This window comes from Camelus ferus, chromosome 1 (genome assembly GCF_009834535.1).
Source record: "Camelus ferus isolate YT-003-E chromosome 1, BCGSAC_Cfer_1.0, whole genome shotgun sequence".
In the NCBI taxonomy this organism is placed as follows: domain Eukaryota; kingdom Metazoa; phylum Chordata; class Mammalia; order Artiodactyla; family Camelidae; genus Camelus; species Camelus ferus.
In genome coordinates, this window is record NC_045696.1 from 36,362,575 (window position 1) to 36,383,719 (window position 21,145).

A 21,145-nucleotide genomic window follows, 5' to 3' on the forward strand; every position below is an offset into this window, starting at 1 on the left:
GAGGAAGATGCTGTAGTTCCTTGTTAGCATGTATCTCCCCTCTAAGAAATCTCTAGAAGGACATGACCACCAAGAAGTAGTTGGTTTCTTCAGAACAGAGCCATTTGGGACATCCTGTCCTGGTTTCAGAAGAGATCCCTTAATCCCTGCCTATTTAATGCTGAACAAAAATTCTTCGGACAATTTAAAATATAGTTAAATGATGCCTGATCACTCATAACTTCGTCCATGTGGAATGAGGTTGAGTGACAGTTTTGATGCACTGATGACAATGTGCTTTACTTCCAACTTCTGACTGATGCACAACAATGAACACATGCCATTGCCCACACACTACAACCAATACTACTACGTAGGCTTTTTCTTGTACCAGATCAGTAACCAGCACACACTGCTGATTCCAGGTAGCACCGCCTGGAATGCTCTCAAACACGAGACGTCGCATAGCTCCAACTCTAGGTGTTTTTTCTCACCTGAACTTTCTTGATCTGGCTGTTCAGTTAATCGCTCCTGCTCCCCTGGGCCTTGCTGTTGTTATACCTCACACCTTATAACAGACACTGAATCTTGTGATGGCTTATTAGCATTGTGATCTCTGGTTTTTTTTTTTTTTTTTTTTTTAAGCTGTAAGCAACCAGGCTTCCTGAGAATATAATTTTTCTTCTATTCCATGAAAATCCTTCCTTCACTTCTTTCTGTTCTATGCCAAGCTTTCTATTTTATATTCTGTCTACTGCTTTTCCTCCCATTTTGTCTCTATTCATTGTAATCTATCTCCTGTTCCCTTTATTCTTCCAAACATAAACTTATTAAAGTTACTAAAAACCCATTAAATCAACTAATGGTTATTTTTCAATTTTAATTTTGCTTGATCTCTCAATAGCATTTTTTAAATGTGCTTTATTATACAACTATTAAATGGCAACATTTTTCATTGTAAAAAGTTCAGAAGCTACAAATGAAGCAGAAGGTCCCCATGACCACAGACCCAGCTAAATATCAACTTTCTTCGCAGCATTAACTGTTGGTCTTAAGTCTGTGGTATATTCTTCCAGACTCTTTCTATGGCTTTTATTACAATTATATATCCGTAGGGAAATACATTAAAAAAAATAGCTGCTGTCATTGTATATACATTGTTCTAAAACTGGCTCCTTTTTGTGCTTAATATTTTTTAAAGCCTTTTTCTGGTAAACCTACTTTGTTCTCTTCAATTTCCATGAAATATTCAATAGAATTAGTCTTAATATCCTATTTAGCCCTCTATTTTTGGATTTTTACATTCTTTTTTACTTTTACAAACTGGTCTTTAATTTGTCTCATTGCACACACATGCTCACATTTTTTTTTTGATTAAATATCAAAAGTGGAATTAAGGATCAAACATTTTAGTAGATATAGTTTATTGAATTGTACTCTAAAATGACCAGTCTACATTTTCTGTTGCACTTGACTTTGTTGATAGCTTGTTCCTTAAAATAGTCCCTTCCCTGATTTTTGTCATCATATGCTTTCCTGGTTTTCTTCCTACTTATTTTCTTAATTTGCTCTTAATCAGGTCATCCCATAAATTTTGGGTTTCCTTAGGCTGCTGATGTTGGCCCTCTTCTCTGTCTGATGGTTTCAAATGATAGATGATGCTGTTTCCCAATTATGTGTCTAGGCTCAGCTCTTTCTTCTTAGCCTCAGACCTGTATATCCAATGCTCTATCAGAGATCTCCACTTAGAAGCTCCTCAGATATATAAGACAGAACTTGTTGAGAGGGAAACGTGTAATTTCTAATGCTCTCCTGTCCCTGACCCCTGCCAAAATCAACAACAAAAAATCAGATAGAAACCCCATCAACCTGCGTCTTTTCCTCTCTTCTCCATCTCAGCAACTGCCATGGCATCATGCACTTGCCTATGTCAGAAATCCACCTCCGAATCCTTTTACATCCAGTCAATCACTAAGATGTTTCAATTACACCTGTTACATATTTCTCAAGTCCATACAATTCTCTCATCCTTAATAACGTAACCTAAGCCACCAGTATCTGTCACCTAAAGCACTGCAGCTGGCTTCTGACCTGCCCTGCTTGTCTTCAAGTGTGAGCTCTGTACTCCAGTCTCCACAGTAAAGCCAGTCTGACCTGAAATGTAAATCCGATCATGTTATTCTCCTTTCTGAAATCTGCAGTGTTCCCCATTACCATTAAGACTTAAAATTCCTTAGTATGATATTCAAGTCCCCTTTGAATGTGGTTCCTTCTTACTTCACTAGCTTCACTGTCTCAGGACTCTTGCCCTGTGTTCCAACTGAGCAGTTTCTCAGACTCGCCTTATGTTTCTGAGGCCCGTGCATTTCCTGTTCCTTTTGCTTGAGTTCTTCATCTAACTCATTCTCCCCTTCCTCTTGGCTAACTCTACTGGTTCTTCAAGAATCAGCTCTGAGATCTCCTTGGTAAAGCCTTACCTGACTCACTAGGACTGGGATTGATATTCCCCTCATTCCCCACCCTCATTTACAGACACATTGATTGTCAGTTCCTCTACTTGATATTTGCCTAGTACTTGTCTCTTCAAGACTGTAAGCCCCATGACAGCAGGGATTGTCTTATTGTTTTTATTTCCAGTATGAAGTTTGGTGTCTGGCATGTAAAAGGGGGTCAGTAAATAAATGTTCAAAAACACTAAATTACAGGGGATGAGTATTTAGAATTTATATTAAATTTATAGTAAAGTTAATCAGACAAAAATAATGACATAATCATTATTGAGCTGCATGGTAATTAGGCATAAATGTAAAGCAATTCACACAGTTTATTTTGATTAGTATTGCTTTTACATAACCAAAGCATGGTTTTAGTTTTTGTTTATTTTTTCCCCACTTAATACATTTCCCTTAACATCCAGTGTTTCAGTCATCATCGTGAAGATCATACATCTATGTAAACCTCCCATCTGTACCGTCTTGTGCCCCAACAACTGAGGCTCTTCTAAAGTGTCCACCTCTCTCTCTCATCATCTTTCTCCCCAAAGAAATGGCTTTAGCACCACATCACTTTAGTAGCATATTAACAGGGTGCAAAATAGACATCTCAGTCATGAGTATAGGCTTTCATGTGATTACATGTGACTGGGAAAGACCATCACATCAGCCCCCTCTCAGTCTTTTCCTTGAGCAGCTGCTCTGCATTCTCTGCCTCTGATGCCTGGTCTGTATGAGAGGTTTTGGAGCCACTTGAAGCAGCTGAAACTCTGAGCCCCTTGGCTGTGTGATTATGATGATAAAGGGGAAAGAGCCTGATACACAAGCTATAGTCACAGAAAATGGTTCCAATTCCCTGACATCTACAAATCTGGGGGTTAAGAAGATAAAGGAAAAAATGATAATGCCAGCCACAGTCTCTCTTTTATCTCCTGCCCCTGACTCCAAAAAAATAAGAAAAAAAGACTATAGTAATTTTCTCATCAGGAATGTCTCTTTTACTATATCACATGCAAAGAAATTTCTCTTACTTTCTTCCAAATCTTCCTCATCTAGTTATTGCCTTACCATCCTTTAACAAAAGACAGTCCTTTTATTCCACAGTAAGGAATAAAAGATTTTAAACGCAAATACATGCAGGAGAATAAATGGATTGACGTGTATGAGTTTGAGTCAGAGGTGTAAAGTATTGATAGCGGAACCTTATTTGCATTTGCAAAGACAAATTAGAAAGCAAACAAGCAAATATTGCCTAAGCTGAGCTTGTGGATAGAAGATGGAACTCAGAAGGGAGAAAAGAAGTAGGAAGGACAGCTGAGAGGCAAATAAGGAAAGCTTTTTGATTGTGCTATTTTGTCGAAGACTGGATTTGTACGTTTCTGCATTTGTCTGCTGACAGATACGGTGTTCAAAGGTATTTTATGCCTTCAGTGGGTTATTACTCATTCACCTTACCAGAAATCATTCATATTTACATTAAATAGGCAGCCTGCATAGTGTTCATAATCTTACCTTTTAAAAACTCAATATTCTCTTACTAAATATGCTCCCACCAAACATTAATCTTGCACGTTTTCTTGATTGTGATACTTCAATGAAATCAATGCTTTATTTAATAGAAGTTTCTTGATGTTAAGTTTTTTAAAAGGAGTAATATCAGCAGATATGTAATAGTTTTTAAAAAATTCTTTAAAAAATGAATGCATGTATAGTAATTATATATTACTGTATATAATCGTAAAAACAGTAATCTGATTTTTTTAGCATGAAAAGCATATTGGAAGGCACAGTGAAGACAGAGATCCCATATAATTTTATTGTACACTTATTGAGGACTCTTTAGTTTATTCATGTGGAAGTGGAAAAAGTAGAATCTTCTATTAAATACAATATGATGTATAAGTTATATACAACTCTCTCACACATCTGTCTCCAAACCCATTTTCAGAAGATGAGAATGTGGGACAAGGATGTGAAGAATAATTGAGTATAAACCAGTTCTATTAATGAAATGTCATTTGAAAGTATACCTTTGTTATAAGTTCTCAAAATAATTTCTGAGACCATTCATTTCTGTCACGTACTATGTATGTGCACACTATGTAATCAGATTCTCTTGCTTGCCTCATTTTTATTTCAATATATCAGGAAAAATAGAGTGGAAACATATGCTAAAAATAATATACACATAGTCTTTTTAGAAAGTGGCTATGATGTTTGTGCAAGAGAAGTTTACATGATTTTTAGGTGGGGAAGTACCTGAACTGAAGAGTATGATTTATAACAAAAATATAGGTATCTTATTGCAGTAATGTATCATGTCACCCATTTCCTCAGAGGAAATCAATCACGTTTAAAATACTGACCCCTTCTGGTTTTCTTTTTTCATTACTTGATAGGTGAAATCCAATTTGTGAACTCATTGAAAAAAGCAGCTTAGATTATTTGATAATGTTTTGAAATTTTGTATAAATCATCCAGGTAACAGTCCTTAAAGAGTGTTACTCTTACAGAAAGAGTAGTGTTTTTAAAAAAGCATTTAAAAAAACCCTGCAACATCTCTTCCATCATGCTGTTGAGCTGAGGAATACCTAGTGACTGTGGAGCATGGGTCTTCATCATTCATCAATGTAGTGACCAAAAAGGTGATATGCTCATACTGGAAAAATAATATTTGGACATATAGTTCTATCAGAATGGAAGAATTTCAGCACTGTTTCAGCTATGTGCATATTTTCTTTTTAAAGTTTAACTAATTCACTTAACTTTGCATCATATGCTGAGTCATATGTTTGGAATCCAGAAAACAGAAGCCAGCCACTATGAATACTTCGACTGTCGCTGCTACTACTGATTTTCTTTCTCATTCTTCTCTTCCTCCTCCTCTTTCTTCTTTTTTCTTTAAGTTAGGTGGCAGGAGTCAGAGGTTCTGAGAGGAAAAATCTGTAATTTGGGCAAAGTACATGTTTCTTTTCAGTAAGAGTTTATAGATTAAAATATTCCACATTAAATGAAATTGTAAAATGTTGAGGAGTCATCCATAGCTAGAGTTTGTAGCTATTGTACTTTCAACCATAAAAATGTTTCAAGGGTAGATTGACAGTGTAAAATACAGTCTTGAAATAAGAGTTTATCAGCATTTAATAATTTATCCAACATTTATTAAATACCTACTTTGTGTCAGGAACTTTGGTAGGCACTAAAGATACTAAAACATATATGAAATGACTCTTGTTCTCGAGGTCCTCAGGGCAGTTATCATAAACTATGGTAAGAATGTGGTAATAGAGAGAATAGTTAGGGTGCAGAGTGTGCAAAAAGGGGGACACCTAACTTTGCTTGGGTTAAAGATGGGGTGCGGGCTTAAGAAGACATATTTTTCAAAATAAGCGACAGATAAATATTTAAAGTGAAGGTCTTTTGCTAATAATTTGTCCTAATCATGAAAGTAATATATAAAAGCATTATATATAAGCATATATATATGTATACATATAAAAGCATTTGGAATATACAGAGAAATAAAAAGAAGAAAATAAGCAATCCATTGAAAGAAACTTATTATTTGGACTTATTCCCTTTGACTGTGTATAGTATTTATAATGATGGAAATCATAGGAATATGTAATTTGGTATCTTTTTCACTGAATTTATTATGAACATTTTAATTATTAAATAGTTTTTGAAAACATACTTTTAAAATGGCTACATCATATTAAATCACTTGTTCATTCATTCATTCATTCATTCATTTATTCAGGTAGTTGAGTATCAAAGACTGCTCTTTTTAATGACAGAATATTGTTATTGCAAGAAATAGTTACAAAAACATGTCATACTGAAAATTAAAACACAAGGTTTTTTGATGATCCAGGCAAGAGCTTGATAACTCTTTGGGGAAGAAGCTGGCAGCTGGCCTGTGAGCCATTCCTCTTTTGATTTCCAAGGAGACACTCCCACAGAAAGAAAAAAGGCAGGTGACCCAGTTAAACATGTTGATAACTGACCTCCTTGGTAAATAGATTAATGAATTTTGCTAAGAGGAGAGCTCTTACTTATGGCATACTTTGAGCAGAATGTCCCTGGTTTAGGATTTCCTGTGGTAAACACAACCTGAAATCTATAGATTTATGAGGCATGGCTTCCTGAAGAATGTATGTAAGCTGTTCAGCTCCATAAGGTGTAATGGAGATGTGACAGAACCTAAATGCTCCCCATTGTGTGAGGTGACCTATCAACTTGCTTACAGAAATCATCTACTATTCTGGGCTAGAAAACATTCTGAGCTAGAAGCAAGACTTAGGAAGCCACATGGATATCCCTGCTTCTTTTGTGCCACTCGGTTGCTTATATACTTGAAATTATTTTGCTAAACTTGATACTAGGTAAGATCTCTGGTTTATGAGAATCTGATTTGACACTACTGTCAGTTGTGTAGGCTCATCCGTAAACACCAGCCAGCCACCTCTGATGAAGCTAAGTTGAGGAACATGATTTGGACCTTAGTCCAAAGTGCAAGGCTCTTATTCCAATCCCACATCTAAATCTTGGGAATCAGTCAGCTCATCCAGCCAGCTGTTAGAAAGTAAGAGCCTTCCCCCTTATATCTTCTGCTTGGAAACATAATTAAGAGGATAAACTGTTAGGACCCAAAGCGCCAGAGCTCAGGCAGGTACAAGAGAACAAAAGAGGCAGTGATATTCAGGTATAGTGACTTTTTCCATTTGGGCTCCATACACTGTAACTACAATAGCTAGCACTCATTGACTACATTAGCTACTTTTCTCCTTGTTTGAAGGCTCAAGTAAATAGGTAGAGAGAGTCTTGAGTTGTCCACTCCAGCAAAATGCTTACCTCTACCTTGTGGGGAGGGCAGGACCAGGAGGAATCTTCTCCTGCACAGAAACATGAGGCAAGCACGGTGATGGTTGTCCCCGAACTGTTTGTTCTTTCTGTAAGTATTTTTTGAGTACCACCAGGCACTAGTGGTAAACAGGGCAGATTTAAACCTTGTTTGACTTGGCTACAGTTATTTTTGCGAGTAATTAACTGTCCATCATTTCTGAATCGGGAGTCTCGTGTCTTCTACCAACATCCGTGAAACTGATGGGCTAACTTTTGAGCCTACAGGCGGGGTGAAATACCAGCTCCTTCAGTTTTCTTCCTTGTAGTACAAATATCTTCTCCCAAATCGTGGCTTGCCTTTTTACTCTCTTTGGTGTGTTTGTTTGTTTTTTACAAAGAGAGGTTATTACTTTTCATACCTATATTTTTCTTTATGATTAATGCTTTCTTTTTGTCCTGTTTAAGAAGTCTGTACTTTTTCTAGTACTCTGTAGTGTTACTTCTGTCATAAAGCAAATGTCCACATTAACATGGGTCTGATTTTGTTCCATTTAATTGCTTTGTCCTTGAGCTAGTACTACATTAACGTAATTACCGTAGAAATAGTATCATAATATATAGGTAAAAATCTTCCCTTGTTTTTTGGTTTCATTTTATTTTGTTTGTTTTGTTAAGAGCATCTTGGCTATTTTTGACACCTTTGCATTTCTATATATATTTTAGAATCAGCTTGTCAAGTTTCATGAAAAACTTGTTGAGAGTTTGATTAGAATTCTATTGTCTGTTTAGAGAGTTTAGACATTTTCCCATTATTTCACAATATTGGTAAATTTATTAACTCTAAAAATTTGTCTATAGTTTTTTTGGATTTTCAACAAAAGCTTTCATAATTCTGTAATATATGGAAATATATATATGTAAATTTTTCTGGACTCTGGTAATATTTTGCTTAGGATTTTTCCATTTATGTTCATAAGTAAGACTGGCTTATAATTTTTTGTTCTTAAAATATTCTTATTAGAGTTCAGAATCAAGGTTATTGTAGCCTCATAAAATGAATTGAAGCTCTCATTTATATACTCCAGGATAGTTTATGTAACATAGCAGTTACTATTTTTTTCCTTGGATATTTGATAGAACCTGCAATTGAAGCCATGTGGGCCTGGAGTTTTCTTTGTGGGACGAATTTTGACCATTGGTATAGTTTCTTTAATGGTTACAAGATACTTAAAAGTTTTCTCTTTTTTTTTTTTTTAACTTTTAACATAATTTTTATCTTTAGAAGTTAAGGAACTTTATGAATATAATCAATATAAAACATGTAAAATACTATAAAATAATAATGACATTTTAAATACATATTCATATGCACAAAGAGGCAAAATTATTTATTTTTAAATTTCCAAATATAATCTATTAGCATTCTCATCTGGAGAAGACTCCATTTTATGGAATATTGTTGATGACAGAACACAAATATACTACTTCATTTTAAAAGTTTTCTCTTTCTTCTTGAATAAGTTCCATGAGTTTTTGAGTTTCTGTTTGTTTGTGTTTTTAGTAATTTTTCCATTTCATCCAAGTCTACAAACTTGTTGACACAGAGTTGTGCACAATATCTCATCATTAATCTTTTTAATACCTGCAGGATTTATAATGATGTCTTTTATATTTGTTAATCAAATTTTTATCAAGATTTAGCATTTGAAACTTTGTTCATTTTTTTTTTACTGTAAATTTGTTTTCTTTTTCCAAACAATGGGGTTTTCTGGTTTTCTTTCTTATTATTTTCTTATTTTTATTATGATCAGTGAACATATGCTGTATTATGTCTGCCCTCTGAAATTTATTTTGACTTGCTTTATAGCCCTATATTAGGTTAGTTTTTGTAAATATTTTATGTTACTTTGAGAAGAATATGAATTTTACGTTTGTTTGTTAGTACAATGTTCTATATATGTCCATTTGATGAAGTTTGTTAATTTTGTTATTCAAATCCTCTATGATATTACTTTAAAAAATGATTCTTCAGTCAATTATTGAATGAGATGTATATGATTTGGATTGGTACATTTCTCCTTGCAGTTCTGTCATGTTTCACTTTATATATTTGAAGGCCATGTTATTAGTAGCATACAAATTTCATTTTGTTAATGGTTTTTGTACTAACTTCAGAAAGTTTAGGGGCCACCCTTTTTGGCTATTAAAAAGTATGGCTCTACTTAATCTTGAGCTCGACAGCACTGTTTCTATTTGTTTTAATTGTCTGTGCTTTTGAATAATATTTAATTTGAATAGCTTATTCTATAATCTAACACAACTATTAATGTATACAGTGGGGAGCTGCTGAAGTATTTTTAATAATGGAATGACATGATTACATTTATATTACAAAGATTTATAGATTCTATATGAAGAATGGATAGAAGGGAGCAAACAGAGAAAGGAAAGCTAATAAGGAAGTTATTGAAAGTTTCAAAGTGATGATTATCAGTGGGTTAATGTTAGAACACAAAGGCATTCAAAAGATGATACTTAAGCATTTTATTAACTCATCATAGTTGAGTCAGTTTGTAAAATACCACTGTTGTTAGCAAGAATTTAAATTATTTTTTCTTAATAAATTGAAAAGCCTCTAATGGATAGCAAACATAATGAAACTGAGCAAATAATTTTAATAGTAAGTATATAATAAGTATTTGAAAAATGGGAGCACATACATTTTTCTATTTTAAAAATGTTGAATTTTTTTTTTTTTAATTTCTAAATAGTGACAGAAGAGTATAGCAGAGGATGATGTGGCTATTTTTGACTTGGGAGGAAGTGCTTCTTTGTCATTTGAGTATTCCTGATTGTCACTTGTTGATCTATGTTATTTTCACCTCTCTTAAATCTTCTGAATCTTCTTTCTGCTGGGAACAATGACTTTTACAATCCAAAAGATTTGACCTGAGGCTGCGAAGGCGAGATTAGACCAGCCTGTCCATCAGGAGCCTCTGTGACTCTTTTTACTTCCATCAGATTGATTTTCCTGGCAGTTGGCCTCATTCTGACAGTCGCTACAGGTATCTGAACTTGCCATGCTACTGACCTAAATGGAGTCACTAAAATGCCTTTAGTAAACTTTATGGGCTTTTAATTCTTTTATAACCTGGCCACTACAGGAGTCAAATGATTTCATTCTTTAGTAGGAGATAGCTGTTGTCTTTCTCCAAAGAGTTATTTACAGGACAGTTGTTTTCAGACTCTACTCTGTAAATATATAGGGTTCCTGTAGCATTGTTTTAGGAGCATTATTTTAGGTCTTGAGGGATAATCCGGAGAGCCTCTTAGTTCACCACAGCAAATCCAAGTAGAGCCATAGTCTTTCCATCCGGTTAAACCTGTAGGATTTTATTTGAAGGAAGTTTCTGGTTCCAGAAAAAAAAAAAGTCTGAAAAACTGCTTTTAATCAGTGATAAACGATCTGTTCATTTTGCCATGGGCCAAAATCAAGTCAATTCTGGTGGTTTTCTTGAAAGCTTTTTAGTTCTTTTCCCTTGTATGAGTGAAGGGACTAGATCAAAGACCCTATCGTAAAGTTAGGCAGGCCTAATGTGGTCTGTCATCACTCTTCTCTATTTTAAGCAACACAGAACTGGTTTCCTTATGTTCAGTCTCAGCAGAGAGCTTTTAATTCCTAACCCACCCCCCATACCCATCCTAATGAAGTAATTAACTGTTGAGAAGATGTACTAAACTTGTACATCTTATCTTGTACAAGTAGAAATCGATAACAAATTTGTTAAAACTTGTCATTTGTAATCTATTTCATGGGTGTTTAGTGTCATTGCTCTACTGGTACTATGTAAAAAATAATCTCTTCTTCAAGGTAAAAACTTACTGCCGGTAGACAGAAGATATTATCAGCATAGTTTTGTTTCTTAGGCTGACAAAGGAATAGCTGCTGGATATGGTGTCTCTGAAAGTAGCAATCTCAGTCATGTTTCTTTATCTTGAATTTACAGAACTTTTTTGATAATAAACAGTTTGATATCTAGAAATTTGATTACTTACTGTGAGCACAGTGAAGATTACCCTCAAGGCTTGTAAAATAATACTTTTAAAACTGATGATAGCACTGGGTAGCTATCAACCTAGAAATATCTGTGTTTTAGATGCTTATAGTACCTGAAACTTAATTTTGCATCTGCGTTTATTTGATAGATTGTACATGGACTTCAACTTTTCACCTTAATGTTTTCTTTGATTGTAGTACATAATAGTGGTAGGGTTTTTTTATTTGCTTTCTTGCCCAGACTGCTGCTTGCCAGCAGAAGTAGTAAACTGATACAGAGTGATATGTTGAGAAATAAGCAGTGGGAAAATGAAAGAAATGGGAATTGCTGAAAAGGTACAAAAAATGAAAAATTGGAAAGGAATACTAGAAGCCAACAGTGTAACATGGAAAAAAAAAAAGAAATGGTAAGAAAAAGTAAATGAAACAGAACTCCCTGAAATGCTTAAAGGAAGAAAAGATATGAAATACAGTGGAATTAAACATTTAGGGTTGAGGGCAGACAAAAAAGGGAACAATTTAGACATAAAAATTTTGCAGAACTCGTAACAGTTGGTTAAAAGTATGTTTTTGGGTTTTTTTTTTTACCATTTTTAAAATTATCTTGTAGTAATTAAATGTTTCTATTTGTATAGCAAATTAGGCTAATATATTTTTTTAAAGAGTAGATTTATTTTCTTCCTTTTAAATCAGTCTTCCTGCTCCCCTCCCCCTGGCCCCAACTTCCTTTGTTAGATTTCCCTTATGGTACTAGAAAAGCAGTGTCAGGGATTACATTCGTTTTTTAAATATGTCTTAACAGCATTTTTGGTACCACATATTTCAACTTTAAAATAGTGATCATGGTTTTCTTTAGAGTCACATTCACTTACTAGAAGTTACCAAACTGTTGCACTCAATGAGAAATGACAGCACAATTGCTAAGCAGTAACATTCATTAACAGATTATTTTTACTTTCTATAGGAGTTATCTGTTGATGGCAAGAGGAAAAATATTTTTTTCTCATTTTTATAAATTACTTGTTGGCAAAAGCTTTATTTTTTCTAAATAAGGCTTCTGGCCTCTATCATTTCCATCTGTTCTATAACGTGAGAGTTGTAGGTTGCTTGAGCTGTTCCCTACTCAGACTTTTTGAGCATTAGTTGCAATTCAGTATATTTCTTTGTTTTTCACTGGAAAGTTCTCTGATTGACCCACCTCTTGATTAAGGTGACATTCATTCACTTATTTAATAAGCAATTTTTGAGAGTATACTTTCTAGTTATGTAATATATAAAAAATACAAAACGAATATAGCATAAACCCTGTTTTCAAGGAGCTGAAAATTTCTTGCTTGGGAAAAACAGAAGAGGGAGGAATTCCATAAGGAATCAGTGAAGGTTTCAGAGACTATGAGCTTTGAGGTGTGTCTGGAAAGATGAATACAAGTTCATCTGCTCAAAAGGAAACTGAAAACTAGTATATGTAAGCATTAAAACCTAGTAAACATCTAGAAAAATGGGACAAAGAATCATCATGGATCTTCATGATTATCAGAGATCCAGGTCCTGTCTGTCTTTTAACTCATGATCCAGAGTGACAATTCCAACTCTTACTGCTTAATCTGCATTGCAGCTGGTAGGAAGGAGCACACCTCACATTACTTCCACGCACATCTTACGGGTCAGACTCAGTCATCTTTAGTGAAAGCCAGTTTAGGAAATTAGTCTTAGCTAATGTCCAACTAAAAATTCCATTACTACAGAAGTGAGAGCAGATATTGAAGAACACTTAGCAGTGTCTGTCACAAGCTAGAAACTCCTTGATCAAATAACAAAGTATGCAAAGAAAATTAACAAGAAAATCCTTCAGTGAGAAAGCCAATATGAAAGATTTTACAGTAATCAAGAAATAGATGACAAAAGCCTTAACTAAGTGAATGGGAAGGGAATAGAGATGTGTGATCAGATTTGCAAGATATTTTCAATAGAGAATTAATAGAATTTGGATAGTTGATTGGCTCTGGGATGGGAAGAAAAGGAAAGTGCCGAGGACAGCTGGTTAAGAGTATGAGCTGTTTAGAGTTTTATTGCAAAGATTTGAATCCTTGTTTGGACCCTTACTGAGTGGCCTTGTACAAGTTGCTTAATCCTCTTGCCTTAGTTGCCTTATCTGCATAGTGAGAATTATAATAATTCGTGTCCCAGAACTTAATTGAAAGATTGAGTGAGATAACATGTGTAAAACATCTAACTTTAGGGAAAAAGATAAACCACGGATAAAGTTATAGGGAAGACTGATATTTAAGGGGTAGGAAGAAGAAGAAACGTAGTTAAGGAGGCTAGAAGGGAACTTCAGAGAAGTAGGAGATGACCAAAAAAAGAGTAGTGCCCAGGAAGACAAAGTGGGAGAAAGTTTCTTAAAGTTGAGGATGAATGACAGAATCAAATAGTGTGATGAGGTGAAGGCTGAAAATAAACCTCCTAACTTAGGCTAGCTTTGGACTCATTTTATCAGCAAGCTTCTGAGGAAAACAGATATTTTAATCTACCATTTGGGGTTGTGGAAACAAAATTTAGTTAAAGGAATTACCAGATTATTTGGAATTTGGAATGACTACCAGATTACTCCAAATTATTTGGAATTTTAATGAAGGAGTAAAGTACCTGTGAGTTTCTAACCATTGAGTGTAATTTGTTAAAATTCTTTAAAACTGTGATCTCGATGTCAATCTGAAATGAAGGGGTTCAAATTATGTTTCAGCATGAGGTATTTGCTTTCATTTACCTCATCATAAATTCAGTGCAGTAGCGCTTTGATCAGTGAAGGTTATAGTCTCTATAAAGGAGCAGGTAGCCAAGATTCTCAGGTCATAGCTTCAGACCTACTAATTCTTAGTTCCTTTGTATTAGAAGTGCCTAAAAGTCCATACTTACTCTTTATCTTCAATGAGTATTTGGGACAGTTGGGATAGTAAAATGTATACATGTGGCATCCTCTGTCTTATTGCCCCAGATTCTGTACTTATTTTAGCAGTTACAATATTTGCTTCAGGGTATACAGCAGTGGTAAAGCTTGCAGTCCTTTTCCTGGTGTTAGATTAGGGTGGCCGTCTTTGTGCTGCATTAATTACCTGTGTAACTTCAGGCAGGTGACTGAGTCTTTGTGACCCTCCATTTGATAAATTGGGTCAGACTATTTACCCTGTACACCTCATAAGGTTTTATTAAGACGTCCTGTGTGAAGTGCTCTTTAAATTAAGCACCAAATAAACATAAGGTAATGTTATTAATTAGGCTGATCACTTGTCCTTCACTTGGTTAACATAGGAATCAGCATCTCATTTGAGTCTTGGACCAGATCCACATTCCTGTTAATTCAGGAATATTCTATCCTAAAGGAAGAGTTAGAATTTCCTCAAGGGTATGTGTGCAGTGGCCTCTAGAAACATTTCACCTTTTCAGTTTTGGATTCAGTTTTTGTCAGTAAACTTGAGCAGTAAGATACAAGGATTGCCAGTAGTTTCCATACATTTTTCACATTGTTAAGTACACAACTGTTTTTCTTTTTTACATAAGTTGCACATAACCTTATAAAGTAGCCTTATATAGAACTTCTGAAGTGTTTCTTGAATATTATATGGTTACAAGGGACCAACTGCAAGATTGATGCTCCTACGCTCATTTTAATTTTTTTTTAAGTTACTACATTCTTACTTGGCTTAAAAAATATTTAATGCTAGAGTTTCTAAGATGAGTGGAATAAGCCTGCTAATATTGTGGCAATAAAGGAATTTTAAAGTCTATTTCACTTGATTACTTCCTCATATTTATATCTGAAAGAATGGTAGATGTTGCCTTGATGCTTTAGCGGTGATAGAAGGGACATGAAGAAAATGAGGAATAAATATATTAATCACAGTAGTGTTTAGCTGTAATCTTAATTATTCAAGAATACAGACATCTATGGTTGTTTTACCTCTGCACCAGAAGTTGTTACAGGAGAGACAGTGCCTGTACCTTCAAACATGTTACAGGAAGATATAAAAAGAAAATGCTTATCCCTTGATGGTAAGTCATAAGAGTTAAAATAAGTTAAAATAAAAGAAACTTTTTCTGCTTTGGTCAAAAGATGGCACTATTGCTGTGCTGATTGTTTTCTCCTGCAGTTTGGGCTGAGTATTTTTAAATGCGGAGAACAGTTAAAATTAGTGATCTCATTAACACTGACCCTTCCAACGGAATGCCAAATTTCTAACTAAGGGCCAGAGGAGTAGACCAGAAAAACGGAATTTATATTTTTAAAATGTGGCAGGTTGTTTTAATAGTAATTTGTAAAAATAACATTCTCTGAGACTCAGATTTACCAGAGGAACAATAGATCACCCTGCATCATGTTTTCAATTTTGGTTAAGTTGGAAATGCCCTCCCTTTGGACCTTTGATAACTGTCAGGGTTCAAAGACATTTTGGGGTTTTGTTTTGTTTTGTTTTTAGTTTTTAAAGGTCATTGAACTTATTCTTTCATTAAGGCAATACTTTTTTTTTTCTTCAAGGTGTTAAAATCAGGTCATCATTTTTCTTTTATTTTCCTCGGTCATTATATTTTACTAGTTAGTAGTTGTAAGACTTAGTGAACTAGTCTGGAAAAGTAAAGGTAGACTCTTTTTTTGCTGGGAAAGCAGCATGATTTCATTTTATTTCTAAGCCAGTATTATATAAATGGCTCTTGGGGCTTGATTCTCTGTCTTTCCTCTAAGCAGATCTTTCAAGGATAGAGAAATTCAGTGAAAAGCACTGAACAGAATGATAAAATGAGCTCTTGAAAAAAATGGCTTTATTATTGATTGTACAAAGTGTTCTCTAAAAGATACAGACAAATCAAAACACTTTTGGGAGGGGGCAGTGGGGAAGAACCCTTGCTGTATTGAGAGAACACAAAAGTCCAGTTTTTTTTTCTTACTTTATATTAGAATAAGGAAATACTGATGGACTCCTGCATATAGATGGCAGATTTGCCTGTCTGCTGCTTTTTAAAGTTAACGTGTAAATGATTTCCTTTAAAACTATTTAAATTTCATCAAATAACTGTGGCTAGTTTATCATGTAGATACAGTACAGAAGATACTTTATATAATTTTGCATTATAACTCATTTGAATCTAAAATACAAGTCCAAAATCTTATTCAAAATCTTCGAGGCCAGATGTGTTTGAGAATTCTGATTTTGTTTTTAAGGTGATAGAGTACGTATTTGGTATATCACCTCAACCACTTCCCTCAGTAGGGTCTAGGACAGCACCCTATAATCAAACATTAATACGTATTCAGCAAAACATTTGACTAGTTATACCACATGGGCTCATTCTTGACCGTAAATGGCCTCACATCAATTTTGAGGCCAAATGAATCTGCCACAAACTTCAGAAAAAAGCTGTAGTCTGCAGAGTTTTTTGGATTTCACAGTGGAGTGTAAGAGGTAGAGACCTGAAGTACCATTCAGGTGTTCTCTGTGAACTGCCAAAAATCAGTTAAGGTTTTCTGTTTGTAAATGGGGAAAATTTCTTACAACCAAATTAGGAAGGACAGTCTCTCTCTTCTCTTTCTCCTTCCCACCCCTTTCCTTCCTCACCTTCCTCCTTCTCACTCAGCCTGACCCCACCACCCCAGTTGCATGTACCGAAGCTTCCAAGTTTTCTCAGTTTTCAGTCATTTAATTTCTTCTGTCCCTTCTTACTTCTCTCTGGAGTCTCCTCTCCTAATCTGGAGTAGTTAACCCCTAAGGGCTCCCATGCATTTATCATTCTGGGGCTTCACCCCCTCTCTGTTCTCCTGTGTTGCATTCACTGTTTTCTGTGACACATTTCTCCTCTTTCTTGATTTACCTCCTTGTTTTGCTAGAGGTAAGATTTCTGAGTCATCAGATATCTGAAAGCTTCTGTCTCCCTCCTATGTATTTATCTGACCGTGTGGCAGTAAATAGCATACACTTTAAATGGCTTTTTCCCCAGGATTTGTAGCGCACTACTCCCCTGATGCCGGTCTGATTCCTGGACCCTTATAGGGATCAGTTTTTCTCTCTGGAGGCATTTACCATTCTCTCTTTGTTCTTGAAGTCTCAAATTTAACAATAATGCATCTAGGTGTGGATGTTTTCCATTCATTACGAGGTTAAAGTTTTTACTGTGTTACATAAGACCCTCTCCTCTTAGCTCTCTGAACTCATCTCATGCTGCCACCACCTTCCTTCCTGTGCCGCAGCCACACTGGCTTCCGCGTTCCTCAGACATGGCCAGGGGTCTCGGCACTGGCTATTCCTTTTGTATGGGATGCCCTTCCCCTTAGATATCTATATGGTCCACTCCCGTACCTCCTCGGGTCTTTGTTCAGTTGTCACTTCCTGAAGTGTCATTCTATTCTAATTATCCTACTTAAAATTGCAATCCCCCTCACCATCTGAGCACTCCTAATCCTCTTACCTTGATTTAATTTTCTTCATAGCACCTATCGCTAAATAAAAAATATATGCAAACTGTGATATTGTGAATATATATTTGATCTTTGCTTCTGGCTCCAGACCAGAGCTCATAAAACCCTTGTAATTTCCTAAATGATAAGAATGTAAGAGTGATAGGAATGTCTTTTTTTTTTTTTTTTTATACCTGGTTTTGGTAAGGGTGAAAGGAGCCACTTTTGTTATTCATAGTAAGCTCTTTTCAACTATACCTGAGTTTATGTTAATGAGTTGACTTTTGAACAGTCCCTAAGGATGGGGGACTAATTGCCAAGTTGCCAGGGGAGCCAACTGTGTAATTAGAGGGTTGGAACTTTCAGTGCCACCCTCTCCCCACTTTAGGGAGGAGGAGAGGGGCTGGAGATTGAGCTCAATCACCAGTGGCCAGTGATTTAATCAATTATGCCTGCTTAATGAAACTTCTATAAAAAACCACCACTAAAGAGATTTGGCGGGTTTGCAGGATGGAGAGAAGGTACTGGGAGGGTGGTGTGTCTGGAGAGGGCACAGGAGCTCTGCACCCTTCTCCCAGATTTTGCCCTGTGTATTTCTTCCATCTGGTTGTTCTGAACTGTGTCTTTAAATAATAAATCAGTAGTGTAGTAAGTAACTGTTTTTCCTGAGTTCTGAGAGCCAATCTAGCAAATTATTTAACCCAAAGAGGGCGTTTGGGGAACTCCCAGTTTATGCTGGTGAGTCAGAAATACCAGAGACTTGGACTTGCAGTTGGCATTTGAAGGGCAATCTTGTGGGATCTGATGCTAACGCCAGGTGTATAGTGTCAGAATTGAATTAAATTGTAGTACCTGCAGTCATCGTTTTCAGAGAATTGGAGGTTTGCTAGGTGAGGGAAAAACATACATGCAAACACACACCCATATATACATATATATGTGTATATGTAATTACATGTGTATATGTGTGTGTTTATATGCATATGTGTGTGCATATATGTGTAAGTTCTTCGTATTAGTTTGCTAGGACTACTATACACAGTTCTACAGATTGAATAGCTTAAACAACAGAAATTTACTTTCTCACAGTTCTAAAGCTGGCAGTCTGAGATCAAGGTGTCCACAGCGTTAGTTTCTTCTGAGGCCTCTATGCTTGGATATCTCTTTTCTCCCTGGGTCTTCACTGGGTCTTCCCTCTTTAATTCTGTGTTCATATTGCCTCTTCTTATAAGGACACCAGACATATTGGATTAGGGCCCATCCTAATGATCTTGTTTTAAACTCAGTTACCTCTTTAAAGATATTATCTCCAAATACAGTCACATTCTGCGGTACTGGACATTAGGACTTCAACACATGAATTTTGAAGGGTACAATTCAGCCGATGACAGACTTACTTATTTTTTATAGTCTATCTTCTCCGGCTAGAATGTAAGCCTCATGAAGGTGGAGTTTTTTGTTGTTGTTTCTCTATTTCAGTATATACCCAACATCTAGAACAATGCCCAGCAACATAATAGATGCTGAATGAATAATAATGAATGTCGTGGCCTTTTGATGAGTTATTTTAATCTGAACACGTCTATTCTTTTCATCTCTGAAAAGTTCTCTTCTTATTATTTCACTAATTCAAGTCCTCCTCCCCCCCAGTTCTCTGTAATATTTTCCCTATACTCCTATCAGTTGAACTTTGGACCTACTTGATTGATCTTCCCTGTCTCATTTTCAATATGTTATTCTGCTTTTTTTTGGAAGATTTTTCAACCTTAACTTCCAAACACTTCTACAAAACATTCTTTATTGTGGTAAACATATATTTCATTCCTAAGAGCCCTCTTCTTGGTCCTGTTTGATGGCATTCTGTTATTGTTTCATGGGTGCTGTATTTTTGCTGATCTTTCTGCATTTACTAGGTCTTGTTATGTCTCTCTTGTTCCCTGAATTTTCTGTTCCTTTGTAGGACATTTTTTGTTTGTTTCTTTTCTTATCTCACATATTACTTAAGCATTTCTTATTCTTAATTATCCTTCATTGCCCATTTTTATTTAATAATGGGACAATACTAGGAGGTTTACGTTAGGGATGAGACTTTTTTGCCTGGTGATGTCACTTTATGATTTGCTGAATACGCAGATCTTTGTTTTGGGGTAGTGAACACTCACAGCGGCTGCCTTAATTAGGTCTCCCTAAACAGTTTATTCAACTTCCTTAGATAAAAACCTTCCAACTTTTTACGTGGCTGCCCAGCTTGCCATCTGTGGGAGTCTGGAATCCATGATTTCATATATTCTTCAAATTAATATTTTGTTTTGTTTTGTTTTGTGTTTTGTTTTTTGGGCGTGAGGTAATTAGGTTTATTTATTTATTATTTTATTTCTTTTTTTAATGGAGGTACTCGGGGTTGAACCCAGGATCTCATGCATGCTAATAAGCATGCAGTCTACCACTGAGCTATACCCTCCTCTCCAAATTAATATCTTTGTTTTTACTTTTTACTCCCATCACATTTCATCTGGCTTTTCCAAGTTCCAAACCCCTCTGTAGTTTGGGAGGTCAAATTCATGCCCTCTGTGACTGTAGTCCTCTTCATTTGCTACTATTTCTCTGTCTGCATATCATCTTTCAAAAATGTATTGAAATTCACTGTTAATAATTCTCTCTATCCTTTTTACTTCATTGTTTTGAGTTAGTATTTTTTTCACATTATATTTAAGTGTGTCTAAAGAAGGAGAGAAAAACCTTGTTATAAGTTTGATTGCCTTGAGTTAGAATTCTTCGATCCTTTAATAATTGAACATTGAAAGCAGAATTTGAACTTACTCTGATGTTGTGGATCTTTATTATAAACCTCAGTTATTGGTATGTGCTCTTGTTTCTTAAATATAAGTATGAGACAGGGCTGAGTGCATGCTTAAATCCAGTAGAGGTCTGGAACATGATTTCTTAAAAAAAAAAGGAGGAGGAGGAGGAGGAGGAAGAGGAGAAGAAGTTGTTCTTGATTAGTAATTGCTCTGGGGTTATCACCACAGCAGCAGGACTAAAACTTTTCTAGTTTTCTCTGTCAGTCGATGACCTTGCTTCCCACTCCAGTCTTATTATCAAGGCTATGTATCATGAACTTTTGTTTACCTTAAAACATCATAGTTCCCTGTTCATGCTCCCATCTTGTTTTAGATGAGGAGCTGGAATCCCATCTTTTCTGAAGCTAACTCCTCCATTTGCAGTCTGAAGCCCTGGGACTGTTCTTCTTCTGGATCTGCATTTACAAATATGCTCAAGTCTTCCCCTTGAGGGGGAAAAAAACCCTTCCTTCCCATCCTTTCCCTG

At 35.5% G+C, this 21,145-nt stretch overlaps 1 protein-coding gene across 3 annotated transcripts in view; it reads left to right on the forward strand.

Moving 5' to 3' along the window:
* The window catches only part of NSUN3 (NOP2/Sun RNA methyltransferase 3), a 48,353-nt gene that overhangs the window by 21,180 nt on the left and 6,028 nt on the right, over positions 1–21,145 (forward strand). The window lies entirely within an intron of this gene.